Consider the following 6,501-nt stretch of genomic DNA (forward strand, 5'->3'; position numbering starts at 1 on the left):
GACGGCAGCAAGGGTAGGGAAGAGGAGGCGGCGCCTAGGGTTAGGGCCGGCGACTCTCTGGTGGACTTAAGTCATTTCAAGCGTGTGATTTAAACGCTTTTATATTAGTTTACGGGGAGGAGTACGCGATTCTACTTTGATGCTGATCAGGCTGGAAACCAGTTAACTAACGAAAAATCGGTCAAAAACCGCCACGACCTGCTGAGCAGCAGGGACAAGATACCCCACATGCACCACTGTAAAGAAAGGCTCATCGAGGTAGCACGTTGACGTCATCATCGTTGATTCTCCTTGAGAACCATCATCGTCTTCCCTTCTCTCTGAGGGAGCGAGCGACTCCGCCTTCCCGGCAGACGACCACCGACGCAACCCAATCCGTAGAGGAAGTGCGAAGCCACATGGAGATCAATGCCAATCACTCAGCCACCCGCGACAGGGGTGACACAATTCTGATTTTGACGAAGTGCTACGAAGGAGAACTATGCAGGGCTGATGCTGCGGAAAATCAGAAATCACTAAACAAATCACGTACCACTTGTCATCTTGCCACCCGGACCCGTTATTGTAGCTATGACTTTGTAGTCGAGAAGGACCTAAGGATACACTAGAGAAGAGACGACTACCATAATCATGTCGTGACCGTGTCATCTCTCTCCCCATCGTCGTTGCCACATAAGCCATGACACCTTCACCATCATCTTCCACCGGCCGCCGCCACGACCACCCTCATCATCCTCACCACCCTGAGTCCCTGACGCACCACTCTCCCGCGGTCCTCCTCGTTCCCACTGGCTGGATACTAAAAAAATGATGCCCGTGAGAGGGGAACGACATCAAAATGCCGCCTCCGTCCGATCATCTTGTATTTGGCTTCTCTCGGGTTGTCTCAGGCGGAGATAGGCAGAGCAACTCATCGACGCCGGAAGTTACGACATTGATATATGTCTGTCGCCGTCGCTGGCTGCGGCCACGGCCGTAGACAAAAAGGAGGCTCTCCCCGAGAGTGTCCTCAGCTCAGGCTGGTCATAGTGGGGAGTAACTTAGACTAGTATCATATGCATGACACTAGTCTAAGTTACTACCTTCATAGTGCAAAGTAACATAGTACTAGTGTCATATGTGGCCTCATTTAATAGCTTGTAGACTCATGTTGTCTTGAAAAGCGCTATGTTACAGTAACATATTATGTTACTACTTCTCATTAACTACTTGCCACGTAAGCAAAAAATTCTCGAGATACGTTATGTTACTATCTGAATTACTCCCACTATGACTAGCCTCAAAGAATCCGTTGAGCCAGCACAACCACTTGTCGCATCTTCTCCAGATCCATGGCATCTCTGGGCCGGCAAATGCAAGCAAGCCGACCTAGCTCAGTGGTAGAGCGCGTGGCTTTTAACCACGTGGCCGTGGGTTCGATCCCCACGGTCGGCGACTTGTAATTTTTTTTGATTTTTTCTTTATTTCGACCTGTTCATTTTTGTTCAGGCAGGACCACTGCATAGTAGGGATATTTTGTTCATTTTGGAATCCTTTGGTGAAAGATCCCCACGGTCGGCGATATTTTCTAACTTTCCCGACTTGTTAATTTTTGTTCGGGTAGACTGCCTAGTATGATGTGGAATCCTTTGGCGTGAAAGGTCCCTTTGTTCCTCCGTGGTCCTGCCCTGCCACTGTGCTTGTGTACGAGTATGCGCTAGCTAGCATTACTACCATCCTAGATCAACCTTTAATCTTTTCGTGCCTGATAAAGCTAGCTTAGTTTACTAGTAACGCAATGCCAGCGAAATGCCGTGTTCCTTTTGTTACGCCACCATCCATTAAGATTTCTTGCACCGCATCTTACATAATACAGTACTTACTACATGGCCATGTCTGTAATCACCGAGCTCATGCTCTGCAAATGGTTATCCCGATATGACGTGGTACGAAGTGGGATCGATCACCGGACCGGACGGACGCATTTGACATTTGCTTCGAGTCCGTCACCGCGATTGACGCCTGTAAAATTTGTCCACCGCGCGCATGCGCTCTGAACCAGTCTGAACCCAGAGGCAGGAGGTGGTGCGGCAGTAACTGCCCCCTGCTCCGACGCAGCGTCAGAGCCCAGGTGCCGCGCTGTCGCCTCCAGCACGAACGCGGGAGGGCCGAGGGCCAGGGCATTGCCATTGCCATTGCCTGTCTCGCCATGAGTTGCTTTTCGCGGGCACAGTAGTAGTACCGGGGGGTGTAGTCGTGGTGGTGTAGACGTCGTACCCTTGTCTCGGTTTCCGGCGACCCTGCGGTTTGCTTTGCTCGCGCCGTTAGTACCGTGCGGCATCGTGCGTGGTTCGGGGACCCAGGATCTCTCGCGGTATTACGGGGGTTTACTGTCAGTCAGGATTGTCATTCTGGGAAATCAGATTATCTTCCAGGGCGCTGTATGCAAAGCTGCGAGCAGAATGCGCTTATTGTCAGTTATTAACCAGTTAACCTGGATATCACATTGACAGCAGCACCGTACACTTGGGGCACCTTCTCATTCTACTAGCAAAAGACAGATCGGCAACATACAACTTTATATGCGACAAATTCAAGTCCAAGCTCACTGCTTACAAAGCCAACATGCTCTCTCGTGCAGCAAGATCAATTCTTATTAAATACTCCCTCCATCCTAAAATAAAATTAATACAAAGTTGAGTCATTTATTTTGGGACGGAGAAAGTATGTCTTTTCCTCAATCCCTGTCTACCATATGTCAAATATCCTCTTTTCAAAGTTCTTAGCAAAACTCATAGCTACCGTTAGAAACTTTTGGTGGACAGGTGTGAAAAAAAAGAACCATCTACAAAGATACTATGCTTAAGGGCATGGGCAAACATTTGCATAGAAAAAAGGATTGGTGGTTTAAGTGTTAGGACCTTACGTGCTATTAACCAGGGTCTAATTCTTTCGATGGCCTAGAGATTAGCAAAGGAACCCAGAGTCATCTTGCTCTCATTCTCAAATCAAAGTACCACAACAACACATCCATTTGAAGGACGAAGCAAAACATATCAAAATCTGCCACCCGCTAAGCAATTCTCAAGGTAAGACCACTGTTAATATCAACCTCTTTTTACCAAATTGTTGATGGCAGTAGCTCCATTTGGAGTTCACTGTGGTTCTCTCAATGTCAAACTATTTATGATAATTTGACCATTCAACAACCTCCTTATATTTACCTGGCTATAGTTAATGACCTTTGGCTCTCAATCAGAAAACTTGAAATGTTCAACTTGTCAACTCTTTGTTTACTTCTCAATATGCTAACGTTATACTGCAAACCCCTATCATTAATGCTCGTGGACGTTCTAGTTTGGAAATTAAGACTGCAGGTGGTTTCTCTTAGAAAAGTACATATTAACACTGCTTTAATAATCTAACACTATCGGCAAACTAGAGGCCGAAATCTGGAGGCACTCATGGCACCAATGGTCCAAACATTTGTCTGGAGGCTTCTTCGTCGAGCTATTCCAACTGGTAAGAATGCAATAGGTTTTCCAACCATATTAGTGAAAATTGTGCAAGATGTGGCAACATAGAGGATGAAATGCACATGCTTTTCTTTGCCCTTTCTCAAAAGCTTCTTAGGTTTCCTCTCCTTGGTATATTAAAACTGAGGTACTTGCTGAAAGTAACCATTCAACTCCACAAATGTTAAAAGGCTTTGCTAGTTTTTGCTCATCCTCATATTAATATAACCAGTCTATACACTTTCTTGTGGTGCCTTTGGAAGGTAAGAAATGATACTTTGTTTGGTAGAAAGTTTTGCAAGCCCTCGCATGTATATCTGACGGCTAATGCGATCACGCAAGGCTCAAAGCTAGAAGAGATGATGGCATCCCAGGATCAGCACGACACAACCCCTAATGTTCAACAGCTAATAACCCAGCAAGAACCACCCTTGGTTACGTCTCCAGGAATTTCCTGTGATGCGGCCTGGAAAAATGAAGAAAAAATGCAATCATCTCCTGCAGGCATTGGTGTTATTATCCAACTTGAAGACAATGAACATTGCCAGTGGCTGCATGTTTCGGCTCTTTCTCCTCAGGTGTCATCCCCTCTCTAGGCCGAAGCATATGGACTTCTCCAAGCCAAGAAGCTAGCAGATACTCTTCACATCCACGATCCACACTACTACGCAAATTGTTCTGCTCTAGCGTCGGCAGCAACTACGAATTCCATCTGTTGGGGAACGTAGTATTTCAAAATTTTTACCTACGATCACGCAAGATCTATCTAGGAGAAGAATAGCAACGAGCGGGGAGAGTGTGGTCACGTACCCTCGTAGACCGAAAGCATTTAGTAACGTGGTTGATGTAGTCGAACGTCTTAGCGATCCAACCGATCAAGTACCTAATGCACGGCACCTCCGCGATCTGCACACGTTCAGCTCGGTGACGTCCCTCGAGCTCTAGATCCAGTTGAGGCCGAGGGAGAGTTTCGTCAACACGACGGCGTGGTAACGGTGATGATGAAGTTACCAACGCAGTGCTTCGCCTAAGCACTACAGCAATATTACCGAGGTGGAAATCTGTGGAGGGGAGCACCGCACACGGCTAACAAATCAACTTGTGTGTCTATGGGGTGCCCCCTCCCCCGTATATAAAGGAGTGGAGGAGGGGGCCGGCCGGGCTCATGGGGTGCGCCCCAAGGGGGAATCCTACTCCTACTAGGAGTAGGTTCCCCCCCTTTCGTAGTCCAACTAGGAGGGAAAGGAAAGGGAAGAGGGAGAGAAGGAAAGGGGACGGGGGCGGCCCCCCTCCCAATTCGGATTGGGCTTGGGGGGCGCGCCCCTCCACTTGGCCGCCTCCTCCTCTCTTCCACTAAAGCCCATGAAGGCCCACTAACCCCCCCCCCCGGGGGGGGGGGGGGGGTTCCGGTAACCCCCGGTACTCCAAAAAATGCCCGAACCTATCCAAAACCTTTCCGGTGTCCAAACATAACCTTCCAATATATCAATCTTTCTGTCTCGACCATTTCGAGACTCATCGTCATGTCCGTGATCACATCCGGGACTCCGAACAACCTTCGGTACATCAAATCACATAACTCACAATACATATCGTCATTGAACATTGAGCGTGCGGACCCTACGGGTTCGAGAACTATGTAGACATGACGAGACTAATCTCCGATCAATAACCAATAGCGGAACCTGGATGCTCATATTGATTCCTACATATTCTATGAAGATCTTTATCGGTCAAACCGCATAACAACATACGTTGTTCCCTTTGTCATAGCTATGTTACTTGCCCGAGATTCGATCGTCGGTATCATCATACCTAGTTCAATCTCGTTACCGGCAAGTCTCTTTACTCGTTCCGTAATGCATCATCCCGCAACTAACTCATTAGTTACATTGCTTGCAAGGCTTATAGTGATTGCATTACCGAGAGGGCCCAGAGATACCTCTCCGATAATCGGAGTGACAAATCCTAATCTCGATCTATGCCAACTCAACAAACACCATCGGAGACACCTGTAGAGCATCTTTATAATCACCCAGTTACGTTGTGACGTTTGATAGCACACTAAGTGTTCCTACGGTATTTGGGAGTTGCATAATCTCATTAGTCATAGGAACATGTATAAGTCAAGAAGAAAGCAATAGCAATAAACTAAACGATCATAATGCTAAGCTAATGGATGGGTCATGTCAATCACATCATTCTCTAATGATGTGACTCCGTTCATCAAATGACAACTCATGTCTATGGCTAGGAAACTTTAACCATATTTGATTAACGAGCTAGTTAAGTAGAGGCATACTAGTGACACTCTGTTTGTCTATGTATTCACACATGTACTAAGTTTCCGGTTAATACAATTATAGCATGAATAATAAACATTTATCATGATATAAGAAAATATAAATAACAACTTTATTATGACCTCTGGGGCATATTTCCTTCACCATCTTCAAAGACGTAGGACATTGGAACATAATGCCCATTCTTGGGACGTGGAGTATTTGCTCCCGAGCTCAAATGCTCCTTGATAAACAGTAAAATTGGAAAAAAAAGAGTAAAACAATTCAAAATTCTGCATTTTTTGTGATAAACTTTAGCAAATGTTTTGTATGCTTGTAATATTTCAGCACGAAATAACATTCTTGGAAGTTGTGGAAAAGAACAAAATGGTTGTTCCAAAAATGCTAGTTTTCAAAGCATTTTAGAGTGTTGATTTTTTGCCACGCCTTCCACGAATGTCATTTCGTGCTGAAATTTTGCAAGCATACAAAACATATGTAGAAATTTACCACAAAAAATTTCAGAATTTTTTACTTCTTTACTATTTTTGTCGATTTTACTGTTCATTATGGAGCATTTGAGCCCGGGATCGGAAAAGGACTTTCACCATTCTTACTACTATATAGGCGTCCCCATCTTTTCTTAGTAGCAGGGTGGCACACATCAATAGGTGTTTTAACGTAAAAGCACATCATCAATCAAAGTTAGTGATCAAAATTCACAA

General features: G+C 45.7%; 1 non-coding gene across 1 annotated transcript; it reads left to right on the plus strand.

Moving 5' to 3' along the window:
• Positions 1–1,362: 1,362 nt before the first annotated feature.
• Positions 1,363–1,434, plus strand: TRNAK-UUU. Its single transcript has one exon. It is a non-coding gene; the product is annotated as a tRNA-Lys (tRNA).
• Positions 1,435–6,501: the final 5,067 nt, after the last annotated feature.

The sequence above is a fragment of the Triticum urartu genome, chromosome 3, assembly GCF_003073215.2.
Source record: "Triticum urartu cultivar G1812 chromosome 3, Tu2.1, whole genome shotgun sequence".
Lineage (NCBI taxonomy): Eukaryota > Viridiplantae > Streptophyta > Magnoliopsida > Poales > Poaceae > Triticum > Triticum urartu.